Source organism: Electrona antarctica (genome assembly GCF_951216825.1).
Source record: "Electrona antarctica genome assembly, chromosome: 12".
Taxonomy (NCBI): domain Eukaryota; kingdom Metazoa; phylum Chordata; class Actinopteri; order Myctophiformes; family Myctophidae; genus Electrona; species Electrona antarctica.
The window spans coordinates 4,750,869-4,765,306 of NC_136793.1; the positions used below are offsets into that span (position 1 = coordinate 4,750,869).

General features: G+C 45.5%; 1 protein-coding gene across 1 annotated transcript in view; it reads right to left on the reverse strand.

Moving 5' to 3' along the window:
* Positions 1-1,045: 1,045 nt before the first annotated feature.
* The window catches only part of coq5 (coenzyme Q5, methyltransferase), a 120,227-nt gene continuing 106,834 nt past the window's right edge, over positions 1,046-14,438 (reverse strand). The window contains exon 8 of the transcript XR_013791313.1: positions 1,046-1,147. The gene's annotated coding sequence lies outside the window, so the exon portion shown is untranslated. The remainder of the gene's footprint in view (positions 1,148-14,438) is intronic.

Here is a 14,438-nt window from a genome sequence, read left to right on the forward strand (position 1 = left end):
CCGCGCTATGAGCTTGTAGGTCTGCTATTTTTGAAAAATCGTGAAAATGTAGTGCAAATCTTTGAATATATATTCTTTCAGAGCAAACGTTTTTAACTCAAATCTTTGCTTCTGGGGAGGGGGGTCCCTGGAACAACATATTTTCAGATGGGGGTTAGCAGCCTATTACATATATTTTTGGGGGGTCCTCGACATGAAAACGACTGACATAGAAACATGGATTTTTTTCAAGAAAACTGTCAGGATTTAGAAGGATTTGTAGAATTGTCCTCAGGTCTAAATGGGTTTACACATTTTGGGCGGGAACCCCTTTTGGTGTTTTAAACATTGTTATAATTTCGCTATTGAAAAATAGCAGATCTACAAGCTCGTAGCTTGTAGGTCTGCTATTTTTGAAAAATCATGACAATATTTATTTCAGAAAACTGGAGGATTCTTTAAATTTCGACGTCAGGCCTAAATGTGTTTAACCAACATGGAAGTAGCCGACCGTAAATATGGTATTACTGAATATAGAGATGCACCAGAACATTGGAGGCGGTGAAAACCAGCCATGAGTTCAAAGGTCAGGTATATATATGATTCACCGGGCGGTGGAGTCATTTGAAGGGTAGAAATGTAATCTTCTGTAAGATTGAGTAGAGTTCGATCATGTGTATGACAAATAAATCACTGGGACCAGACCTTGAAAGTGGAGAGATGGAAACGGCAACATAGAGAAGTGCAGGGATTGCTCGTCTGGATGACCGAAAGCCCAACATTCCTTGAAATACGTACCGCTTATTATACTGTAGCACGGAGTTGACCAGGTCAGCTGAAAGGGAATTACATGCAGGTACAGTGGGATTGGCCATCTGCCCTTGTTCTGTCCTTATTAACTGGCTTATGGCCAGCCTAATTAACAGTGGATTGTGCCTTCTGCCTGCACTATTCATATGTTTAATTCGTCATTTTAATGCCAATAGAAAAATCCGTGATATACACACTACATCTTTTACCTTAGCACTGGGTATACTCTTGGTTGCTTGTTTTTGCAGAAAATGCACTAAAGACTTCTGGTGATTAGTAGTTTTTGTTCCCTACCTATGTTGAATACACTTATTGTAAGTCGCTTTGGATAAAAGCGTCTGCTAAATGACTGTAATGTCTGTAATGTACATCTCATTCTCACCCGGCAATCCTATAGTATTACACCCAGTCCTGATGGTGGCGGTAACGTCACCATTATGCCGATTTTGACCAAATCTGGCGAAAGCACTTTCGGTTTAACGAACCATAACATCCGGTACTAGCTTTGGACTGTGCAGCACTATCAGATGCTAAGCTATCATCGTATTTTTTATAACTAAGTCAAATTAAGCTCTAATCAAGCCCCAAATATCGCATTTTACGCAGCGATTTCGGACGGTTTTAGGTAGATTACATCGGCCGTTAGCCAAACAAGCTAAAAGTTGCTACATTTTGTTACATTAAGCCCCCGATTATAGGGAATTAAACAATTACGTCAATTACGGCACTGGCCACAAGGGATTTATTGATTCATTACGTCAAATACGTCAATATCCATAAGAGGGTTAAGGAATCCACTGAGGGATCTCGCTGTCTCTCGAAATAATATCATTTTGTTTTTAACTAAATGGGAATTTGTTTTCGTTCTTTGATTTAGTTTGAAACTTTGACATCTATATAAATGCATGTGTGCGTGTGTCTGTCTGTACGTCTGTACGTCTGACTTTCCCAGCGATGACTCATGCAGGCAACGTCCAGACCAATCAACTTCAAACTTGGTGTGAGTGTGTGTGTGTGTGTGTGTGTGTGTGTGTGTGTGTGTGTGTGTGTGTGTGTGTGTGTGTGTGTGTGTGTGTGTGTGTGTGTGTGTGTGTGTGTGTGTGTGAGTGTGTGTGTGTGTGTGTGTGTGTGTGAGTGTGTGTGTGTGTGTGTGTGTGTGTGTGTGTGTGAGTGTGTGTGTGTGTGTGTGTGTGTGTGTGTGTGTGTGTGTGTGTGTGTGTGTGTGTGTGTGTGTGTGTGTGTGTGAGTGTGTGTGCTGCCAGTGATCCGGAGATGTGTTGTTGCCAAGTGGGAATTCAATTCAGACGGACTGACAGTTGTTCAGAACCGAAAATCCAACATGTCTGTCTGTCTGTCTGTCTGTCTGTCTGTCTGTCTGTCTGTCTGTCTGTCTGTCTGTCTGTCTGTCTGCGAGTCAGTCTGTCTAATGTATGTATCAAGGCTCTAGCCATCCATATTTATTGGAGTAAAACGTAAAGTATACCTGGCTAAATATTTCCCGTGGAGATCATGGATTCTACAATGCCACGCCAGACTTCCCGGTCCTTCATTGCCATCCCCCAGTTCCTGCTTACTGATGCATGTGTCCCTATAGCGATGACATCAGGGAACGACAGCTTTCTACCTCTGGTCTGCTTTGAGGCAGGACTCCAGAGAAGAAGGGAAGATATAACCTCATTGTCAGCTCTGTAGCAGTGGCCGGCAAACTGTGTTCTTCTGGATCGGACCAGTGAAGAAACACGGGGAAGGTTTGCCGTAACTAATTTAACTGATAACTTAATTGAACTGAATTTAAGTTAAATAAACGTAATTTAACTCATAACTAAACTGTACCGGTCACTGGGAATTGCATTTAGAGCCTAAGCAGGTAAAGAATCAGGTAGGATAATTAGTTAGGAGGAGTAATGAGTCCGAACGCTGCAGCTTTGACCCGTCAAGCCCCAGTTTACACTTTGTCCTAACAACACAACTCACAGTGCATCGATTCGCAACGTGGCGTGTTGTGAGTAATGAGTGTAGAGAGTAGTTGTAGATCTGCTATTTTCAAACATTTCTGCCTATTATGTCAAAGATTGGGATGCCAGGTTGAAGAAGTCTGGACGGTGAACCCCTTTTGGTGTTTTAAAGCATTATGTTATACTTAAGCTATTGAAAAATAGCAGATCTACAAGCTCATAGCGCGGCACCGAGTGCCGCGCTACGAGCTTGTAGGTCTGCTATTTTTGAAAAATCGTGAAAAATGTGCCTCAACTTTTAATATATATTCTTTCAGAGCGAACGATTTTAACTCAAATCTTTGCTTCTGGGAGGGTCCCTGGAACAACAGATTTTCAGATGGGGGTCCTCGACATGAAAACATATTTTCAAATTGTGGTCGGCGGCCAAATACACATAATTCTGGGGGTCCTTGACATGAAATATTGAGCACCACTGACATTATAGAAACATGATGTATTTCAGAAAACTGTCAGGATTTAGAAGACGTAAAAAAGAAATCGACGTCAGGCCTAACAGGGTTAAAACAGAAATAGCTTTTTAGTAGTGACACGCTCTAAGGGCTGACCTCTTGGAGGAGAAGCGTCTCTGAGGACTGCATGGCAGACAAGACGTATTATTTCTATTTGATTCGATTGCAGCGTTCCCTCTACGAGCTCAGACCGGTCTCAGTGGGCTGAGGCTCCGTGGCCCCCCTCCCTCTACGAGCTCAGACCGGTCTCAGCGGGCGGAGGCTCCGTGGCCCCCCTCCCTCTACGAGCTCAGACCGGTCTCAGCGGGCTGAGGCTCCGTGGCCCCCCTCCCTCTACGAGCTCAGACCGGTCTCAGCGGGCTGAGGCTCCGTGGCCCCCCTCCCTCTACGAGCTCAGACCGGTCTCGGGGGACTGAGGCTCCGTGGCCCCCCTCCCTCTACGAGCTCAGACCGGTCTCAGCGGGCTGAGGCTCTGTGGCCCCCCTCCCTCTACGAGCTCAGACCGGTCTCGGGGGACTGAGGCTCCGTGGCCCCCCTCCCTCTACGAGCTCAGACCGGTCTCGGGGGACTGAGGCTCCGTGGCCCCCCTCCCTCTACGAGCTCAGACCGGTCTCGGGGGACTGAGGCTCCGTGGCCCCCCTCCCTCTACGAGCTCAGACCGGTCTCGGGGGACTGAGGCTCCGTGGCCCCCCTCCCTCTACGAGCTCAGACCGGTCTCAGCGGGCTGAGGCTCCGTGGCCCCCCTCCCTCTACGAGCTCAGACCGGTCTCAGCGGGCTGAGGCTCCGTGGCCCCCCCTCTGCCCTCTACAGTACACTGTAGGACAGACCTTGATTAATCCATTCTGGGCGGGAACCCCTTTTGGTGTTTTAAGCATTCTGTTCTACTTTAGCTATTGAAAAATAGCAGATCTACAAGCTCATAGTATTGAGAGCTCAGAGCTTGTAGTTCTGCTATTTTTGAAAAGTCGTGAAAATGTGGCGCAAATCTTTGAATATATATTTCAGAGCGAACATGTTTAACTAAACATATTGGCTTCTGGGGGGGGTCCCTGGAATTACATATTTTGAGATGGGGGTCGGCGGCCAAATACACATAATTCTGGGGGTCCTTGACATGAAAAAGGTTGAGCACCACTGATATAGAAACATGGGTTTTTCAGAAAAATGTTTTAGAAGCCTTTTTTTTAATCGACCTCAGTCCAAAATGGATTAATCCAGAGGGAAACGCAGTCCTCCTCCTCCTGGAAGCAGCACCGCATTAGGGATGAAATGAAACAACCATACAGGCAAATGGTCGAGAAAAAGTACAGAGACGGTTAAGAAAAAGATCAGACCTGTCTGAACTGAGTGGTGCTGTACTGTACTCATGCTGTAGTACTGTACTGTACTGTACTGTACTGTACTGTACTGTACTGTACTGTACTGTACTGTACTGTACTGTACTGTACTGTACTGTGTGTGCGCACACGCGTGTGCGTTAGGCTGCGCAACAGTGACGCTTGGTGGTCAACAAACGTTATTTCCGTACTCGGACGGACACAGGCACAGACACAGGGACAGACATACGGACACACATTGCCGTCTATAGGACTGGCTATAGCACCACTCAAGAACACAAAAGACGGACTAAAGATAACATCTGAGCCACCTGGGCTGGTCAGATGTGCATAGGGTGGACATGGAGGCCGAAGGCAGTTAAAGGGGCATTCAGTGATTTGGGTGATTTGGATTGGGGTTTTTTTACCCCAGGGGTTAACTGGGGACTGGGAGGAACTCCTTATATGGTCAGCAAACTCCATAGTAGGGAGGATAATCACAACAAAACAACAAAATAAGTGATATTTTAATTAAGTGAAATCACTGAATATACCTTTAAGTCTACACATTTTGGTCACACAATATCCCAAGTACTGCACTTGGCACACTACAAATGATGTGTTTCGCATATCAGTGATTAAAAAAAGAGAGACATAAGATATTGTAAAAAGAAAGAAATAAAGACAGACAGACAGTTTGAAGCAAAACACTTGAGACATTTTCATTTAGATGCATATGAGATAATACTAGAAAATTGAGTGCAGCGGAAATCGGGAGCGGAGATAAGTGGCCGAGCTCAATTACACTAATGTTGCTGAAGAAGATCTTTGTTGTGGTTGTTTCATCTTTGTGAAAAGCATCCACTTAACACATTCTGGGCGGGAACCCCTTTTGGTGTTAGCATTATGTTATGCTTTAGCTCAGTGGCGTGCACAGACATTTAGAGGGGCAGGTGCTCAAGTTAAAAAAGGGCACCTTGTGCAGCACGTGGAACCGGCCGGTTGCCTTAATCTATTTTGGGCGGGAACCCCTTTTGGTGTTAGCATTATGTTATGCTTTAGCTATTGAAAAATAGCAGATCTACAAGCTCGTAGCGCGCCACCGAGTGGCGCGCTACGAGCTTGTAGGTCTGCTATTTTAAAAAAGAAAAAGAAAAAAGGGTTTTCTTTTTTTTTTTTCAAAAGGGCACATTGCCAAAAGGGCAGGGGGTGCTCTAGCACCCCCTAGTGTCTATCTGTGCACGCCACTGCTTTAGCTATTGAAAAATAGCAGATCTACAAGCTCGTAGCGCGCCACCGAGTGGCGCGCTACGAGCTTGTAGGTCTGCTATTTTTGAAAATCGAAGAACGACTGACATAGAAACATAGCTTTTTCAGAATCTGATGTCAGGTCAGAATGGGTTAACATGCATAATGAGCGTCTGAGCCTCTACCACAACAAATTACTGAGTGACAGTAGAATGAATACACTGCGCAAAAAGCTTGGAATACGGATGTGTATATTTACAGGAAACTCCCGTTAAACTTTCCAACAAACTCCCGTAAACTCCCGAATTGTACCATCACACCTGTATATTACCGTATATTAACTGTATATGTACCATCACACCTGTATATTACCGTATATTAACTGTATATGTACCATCACACCTGTATATTACCGTATATTAACTGTATATGTACCATCACACCTGTATATTACCGTATATTAACTGTATATGCTGCTAAACTTGAGGTTTACGGGCAAAATACAGTGTCCATAATTGCCCGTTAACTCCTCTTTTCACACAGTGATGGACCAAATAATTATTAATTGATTCTACAAACAACAAACGCCAGAATACCAGGAGAAAACGGCTTGAATTCAATTCGTTTTTTGCTCTCCCCTTATGCGTTTTCTATCCCCACAAATACTACTTTTTGACATTTTCACACTTCATTAATCAGCCAGTCAGTGTGTCAGTCAGTTTTCAGTCAGTCAGTCAGACAGACAGACAGACAGCCAAAGATATGAATACATTAATATAGGCTGACCTGCTGGTCAGAAATATGAGGTCAACCAAAACTACGAGAAAGTTGAGTTTCACTTTCAATAGCCTGGATGTTTAAAGGACTACTTCACCACTTTTCAACCTATCTTCATATTATAGGTCCTCACTAATAATCATGATAAAATGGCGCAATTATTTTCTACTGGGTCTGTGTCTCATAGGAGGGCTGTGGGCAGTTCAGAAACCGTCTTCCAAGATCGTGTTTAAAAATAAATCTGCCTAATGATGATGTCACTGGAATTGTGCGCTTTACATAGATTGTGCATTACATTCACCCATTCACACACACATTCATACCAGTGGCGTATGCAGGAATTAATTATTACCTTGGCCTGGGAAAATCTGCACAATGTGTGTGTTTACACAATGTGTGTTTACACAATGTGTGTGTTTACACAATGTTTGTGTTTACACAATGTGTGTGTTTACACAATGTTTGTGTTTACACAATGTTTGTGTTTACACAATGTGTGTGTTTACACAATGTTTGTGTTTACGCAATGTTAGTGTTTACACAATGTGTGTGTTTACACAATGTTTGTGTTTACGCAATGTTAGTGTTTACACAATGTGTGTGTTTACACAATGTTTGTGTTGACACAATGTTTGTGTTTACACAATGTGTGTGTTTACACAATGTTTGTGTTGACACAATGTGTGTGTTTACACAAACCCTCAAAGCTGGCCATAGGAGCTCCTCAACAACCATATAAACAACAACAAGCACACTCTCCCAGACAGACTACTAGTATTGAAGTATTAGTGTTGAGTATTGAAGACTGCAGAGAGTAACAACAGCTAGGTTCTTTCAACTCACTTCCAAATTACAAATTAGCCAGATAGCACCAGCACCCCATAGCATAGCAGCAGACAACATGGGCACAATCAATGAAAATCCATTCAGCATAAATTACAATTCAATTCTGACCTTTGATGTCTTCAAACACGTAGTAATCCATAATCAAGGGCGGACGCTGTTGTGGAGTTGCCCAGTAAAGCTGAAGTCCTCAGGATACAACTGTTGTAGGTCTACAGTAGGCTAGCTCCTCTAGGCCTACAGTAGGCTAGCTCCTCTAGGCCTACAGTAGGCTAGCTCCTCTAGGCCTACAGTAGGCTAGCTCCTCTAGGCCTACAGTAGGCTCGCTCCTCTAGGCCTACAGTAGGCTAGCTCCTCCAGGCCTACAGTAGGCTAGCTCCTCTACAGGATACAACTGTTGTAGGCCTACAGTAGGCTAGCTCCTCTACAGGATACAACTGTTGTAGACCTACAGTAGGCTAGCTCCTCCAGGCCTACAGTAGGCTAGCTCCTCTACAGGATACAACTGTTGTAGGCCTACAGTAGGCTAGCTCCTCTACAGGATACAACTGTTGTAGACCTACAGTAGGCTAGCTCCTCCAGGCCTACAGTAGGCTAGCTCCTCTACAGGATACAACTGTTGTAGGCCTACAGTAGGCTAGCTCCTCCAGGCCTACAGTAGGCTAGCTCCTCTACAGGATACAACTGTTGTAGGCCTACAGTAGGCTAGCTCCTCTACAGGATACAACTGTTGTAGGCCTACAGTAGGCTAGCTCCTCTAGGGACTGCTGACTTCCTTTCTTTACAAAACTTTGCAATCGACGTTTGACATTGTGAGGCTACATTGTGTGAACATTTAGGCTACTCTCAGAGAGGTTTCACAAGTTTCTGGTGTGAAAACAAACAAATCTGCCTCATTCTAGAAACAAGCACATGATGACAGGCCTCAGGCAGGCATGAGCAATCAATCTATGTAGGTACAGATGGACAGGCATGACCAATCAATCTATGCAGGTACAGATGGACAGGCATGACCAATCAATCTATGCAGGTACAGATGGACAGGCATGACCAATCAATCTATGTAGGTACAGATGGACAGGCATGACCAATCAATCTATGTAGGTACAGATGGACAGGCATGACCAATCAATCTATGTAGGTACAGATGGACAGGCATGACCAATCAATCTATGTAGGTACAGATGGACAGGCATGACCAATCAATCTATGTAGGTACAGATGGACAGGCATGACCAATCAATCTATGTAGGTACAGATGGACAGGCATGACCAATCAATCTATGTAGGTACAGATGGACAGGCATGACCAATCAATCTATGTAGGTACAGATGGACAGGCATGACCAATCAATCTATGCAGGTACAGATGGACAGGCATGACCAATCAATCTATGTAGGTACAGATGGACAGGCATGACCAATCAATCTATGTAGGTACAGATGGACAGGCATGACCAATCAATCTATGTAGGTACAGATGGACAGGCATGACCAATCAATCTATGTAGGTACAGATGGACAGGCATGACCAATCAATCTATGTAGGTACAGATGGACAGGCATGACCAATCAATCTATGTAGGTACAGATGGACAGGCATGACCAATCAATCTATGTAGGTACAGATGGACAGGCATGACCAATCAATCTATGTAGGTACAGATGGACAGGCATGACCAATCAATCTATGCAGGAACAGATGGACAGGCATGACCAATCAATCTATACAGGTACAGATGGACAGGCATGACCAATCAATCTATACAGGTACAGATGGACAGGCATGACCAATCAATCTATGCAGGTACAGATGGACAGGCATGACCAATCAATCTATGCAGGTACAGATGGACAAACTAGGCAGTGCCAGTGGCTACGGATCCAAATAGGAAAAGATGAATAATAATAATACACCCACTGCCATATTTTGCTAAATTGAATGCAGTGATTGCATTCACATATGGTATGCAAAAATGAGTCTCTGTGACACATCTAGGGGCCACAAGTTGCATTCAAAGATGCAGATTGTGGCCCCTAGATGTGTCACAGAGACTAATTTTTTTTGGGAGCATTTTACCCATTGCTGGCTGTCTGAATACCAAACAAAATAAAAAGGTCATTACAATTTTGACATATTATTGCTTATAGCAGCTTCAAGATGCCCCTGAGGCCGAAACGTTGTATTTTTTCCGCTCTGTTTTCACTAAATTATTTTGGGGAGCTTTTAAAACGGTGTGCGGATTTCCTCTCTCCCTCCTTTCTTAAGTTATTTTTTGGGATCCTGCACCCGTTGCAATCTGTGGATGTGCGTTCCGTGCACCTCTTGACCCAGACAGGCATGTTCGGCTGTAAAACTGGGTCAGTAAAACAGGTCAAGAATGATAAGGGGAGGAGGATGACACAATGGCAGTCGTCAAATCATTTAATTAGGCCCTCCAAGACCTTTCCCCAAGAACAGGAATATTTTCCCATTCCCTCTTTTTTTTAGGTGGAGAGTTTCTCTCCCTGCCTATCGTGGAGGCCCGGGGCTCCAGCTGGCCTATCGTGGAGGCCCGGGGCTCCAGCTGGCCTATCGTGGAGGCCCGGGCTCCAGCTGGCCTATCGTGGAGGCCCGGGCTCCAGCTGGCCTATCGTGGAGGCCCGGGCTCCAGTTGGCCTATCGTGGAGGCCCGGGCTCCAGCTGGCCTATCGTGGAGGCCCGGGCTCCAGCTGGCCTATCGTGGAGGCCCGGGCTCCAGCCGGATTTACATATTTAACACATTTTGACCTGAGATCAGATTCTAAAAATGTCTTCTACATCCTGACGATTTTTCAAAAATAGCAGACCTACAAGCTCGTAGCGCGCTATGAGCTTGTAGGTCTGCTATTTTTCAATAGCTAAAGCATAACATAATGCTAACACCAAAAGGGGTTCCCGCCCAAAATGGGTTAAATGTATTATTGCTTTGCGAATGGCGCCGATAAATATACGGTTGAATTTCTCCAGGCTATATTATTACTCTCTGCCGGAGGTTTGGATTTAACCCATTTTGGGCGGGAACCCCTTTTGGTGTTTTAAAGCATGATGTTATACTTTAGCTATTGAAAAAAATAGCAGATCTACAAGTTGCTATGAGCTTGTAGGTCTGCTATTTTAGAAAAATCGTGAAAATGTGGCACAAATCTTTGAATATATATTCTTTCAGAGCCAATTTTGGGGGTCCTTGACATGAAAATGAAAAGAAGACATTTGTAATTGTCCTCAGGTCTAAATGGGTTAAAAGCAGGACTCCCTCACACAAACAACCCTCAAACACAAACAACCCTCAAACACACACCACCCCAGGCAGCTGGATCATTAGAGGTGGAGAGATGGCTTTCGGACCGAGACCCATCTGTCACGGCACCAGATGAGAAGATCCGGGCCCGGCCGGGCCATGCCAACAGAAGCTAATTTGAGAACAAGTATAACGAGCGAGGAACTGTGGTAGAGAGAGGTGTGCATGGAATGGAACTATACTCCCACGTGGTGCATGCATAATGGAGTTTGAAATGTTAGAAGGATGGGTGCGAGGGGGCCATGCCTTTCCTCTCCACTCTGTCCAAAAATATTTCCAAACAGTGTTCTTTTCATTAACCCATTTTAGGCGGGAACCCCTTTTAGTGTTTTAAACATTATGTTATAATTTAGCTATTGAAAAATAGCAGATCTGCTATTTTTGAAAATATTTACTTTTGAAAATATTTATTTTTGAAAATATTTATTTTTGAAAATATTTATTTTTGAAAATATTTATTTTTGAAAATATTTATTTCAGAAAACTGGAGGTTTTAGAAGAAACTTTTTAAATTTCGAGGTCAGGCCTAAATGGGTTAATAATTCACAGCTGAGAGAGAGAGAGAGAGAGAGAGAGAGAGAGAGAGAGAGAGAGAGAGAGAGAGAGAGAGAGAGAGCGAGAGAGAGAGAGAGAGAGAGAGAGAGAGAGAGAGAGAGAGAGAGAGAGAGAGAGAGACCAGAGATCAGTGGCTGGTAAAAAAAGAAGAAAAAAGAGATAAAGAATGAAGGGGAATAACTAATTCAACAAAGAGGCGAGGAGGCGACTGACATCATTGGAAAAGACAGATCCACATTGAGATGGGAGAGAAACGGGGAAGTTTCTATTAACCCACTTAGGCCTGACGTCGACATTTCAAAAATGTTTTCTAAATCCTGACAGTTTTCTGAAATACCTATGTTTCTATATCAGTGGTCAATATGTAATTGGCCTCCGACCCCCCATCTGAAAATATGTTGTTCCAGGGACCCCCCCCCCCCCCACCAGAAGCAAAGATTTGAGTTAAAAACGAAAGAATATATATTCCAAATTTGCGACACATTTTCTCCATTTTTCCAAAAATAGCAGACCTACAAGCTCGTGCACTACGAGCTTGTAGATCTGCTATTTTTCAATAGCTCAGAATGTTTTAAAACACCAAAAGGGGTTCCCGCCCAGAATGGGTTAACACAAGATTGCAGCGGTAACCGTTATCTCCGGGTCGCGGCGGGCACATTTATTCATGTGGGAGGACTGCAATCAGAGATCCAACAACAGAACCGGCAGTCAGCAACTCTCAAACACGGTGGTGCACGCACGCACGCACGCACGCACGCACGCACGCACGCACGCACGCACGCACGCACGCACGCACGCACGCACGCACGCACGCACGCACGCACGCACGCACGCACGCACGCACACACACACACACACACACACACACACACACACACACACGTGTGCACGCAAGGTGCACGCACGCACGCACGCACACACCTCACTTGCAGGCCAAAAACACCAGCCTCATTTCCATTCCTACATTTAGGAACCTCACCCAGAGGCATATCTATCTGCATACCAGAATGAGAAAAAGGAGGTACCAAATGTTCCCGCAATGAGAGAAAAGACAGATTTCCATGTTAGGCGTCTCGTCTCGTCTCCTCCCGAGAAAGATTGGAAGTGTTGCAGAGAGCGAGTCAAAGTGCACGCCTTAGTTTGTGAATTCTCCAACGGTATTAAAACCACCTGCCGCAGTTAAGCTTCCGAACTTACAGAAAGTTAACCAGTGGTGGAAAAAGTATACAAATGTTCTACTTAAGTAAAAGTATCAATAATGCAATATATAGAATTACTGTTACAAGTAAAAGTTCATAAAGTACAAAAGTATTGGCATTAAAATGTATTTAAAGTAGGCCTACCAAAAGTACCAAAAAATATTATTATTGTTATTTAAATAGCAGATCTAATAGATTGGCTATTTTCAAATGGTTGAAATGCATAATATGCATTTCAAGCATTTGAAAATAGCCGATATTATAGGGCTGAAGTGGTTACTGTATGTTTTGTAACAACAATCAAAATCTACAAAGTAAACTAGTAACTAAAGTTGTCAAATAGTAAACGTAGGTTGGGAGTGAGGCTGCAGTTCTGACTGCAATGGGAAGTGCATTCCACAGTTTTGGAGCCAGAAGGGAGAAGAGTTTGGGACGTGTGGAGCGTTGTCCCTGGTTGTTTTTTCCGCACTATAGCAAGAAGATGCAGAAAAAAGCTCCGAGCTTTGGAGATGTAGGCCATCGAAAGCAGCACATAGAACACACGTGGATGCACGGCGTTGCGCACGCATCTTAAGATGGCGCCGTCCAGTGTCACACTCGAGACTAGCATGCTAACGGCACTCGATCCGATCAAAACATGGATTAAATAATATAAAGACCTTTATCACGTATAGGCTATACGTGATCGGCGGGCGGCCAGACTAAAGCTTATCTACGTGATCTGGCGGGCTTTGTGTTAAGTAAATGTACTTACCACTGCCTAATACAGGGGTTCTCAACCGTCTCGAGACGTTGTCAAAGCATTTTCGGGGGTCCCCGGCCAAAAACGTTGAGAACCCCTGGCCTAATAGGCCTGCCCCACCACCACACTCCGGGGGAATAAGAACCCTTAAGCCCACTCTAAGCAGGGGCTCCTCACCTCAATAAAATACAATATCGGCGTGAAGAAATGGGGCTGAGAGGGTAACAAAGAAGCCTCCCCCGAGGACCAGACTGAATGCTGCAGCAATCTGGATCCAGAGCCTCCCCAGAGGACCAGACTGGCTGCTGCAGCAATCTGGATCCAGAGCCTCCCCCAGAGGACCAGACTGGCTGCTGCAGCAATCTGGATCCAGAGCCTCCCCCAGAGGACCAGACTGGCTGCTGCAGCAATCTGGATCCAGAGCCTCCCCAGAGGACCAGACTGGCTGCTGCAGCAATCTGGATCCAGAGCCTCCCCCTGAGGACCAGACTGGCTGCTGCAGCAATCTGGATCCAGAGCCTCCCCAGAGGACCAGACTGGCTGCTGCAGCAATCTGGATCCAGAGCCTCCCCCGAGGACCAGACTGGCTGCTGCAGCAATCTGGATCCAGAGCCTCCCCCTGAGGACCAGACTGGCTGCTGCAGCAATCTGGATCCAGAGCCTCCCCCGAGGACCAGACTGGCTGCTGCAGCAATCTGGATCCAGAGCCTCCCCCAGAGGACCAGACTGGCTGCTGCAGCAATCTGGATCCAGAGCCTCCCCCAGAGGACCAGACTGGCTGCTGCAGCAATCTGGATCCAGAGCCTCCCCAGAGGACCAGACTGGCTGCTGCAGCAATCTGGATCCAGAGCCTCCCCCTGAGGACCAGACTGGCTGCTGCAGCAATCTGGATCCAGAGCCTCCCCAGAGGACCAGACTGGCTGCTGCAGCAATCTGGATCCAGAGCCTCCCCCGAGGACCAGACTGGCTGCTGCAGCAATCTGGATCCAGAGCCTCCCCCTGAGGACCAGACTGGCTGCTGCAGCAATCTGGATCCAGAGCCTCCCCCGAGGACCAGACTGGCTGCTGCAGCAATCTGGATCCAGAGCCTCCCCCAGAGGACCAGACTGGCTGCTGCAGCAATCTGGATCCAGAGCCTCCCCCGAGGACCAGACTGGCTGCTGCAGCAATCTGGATCCAGA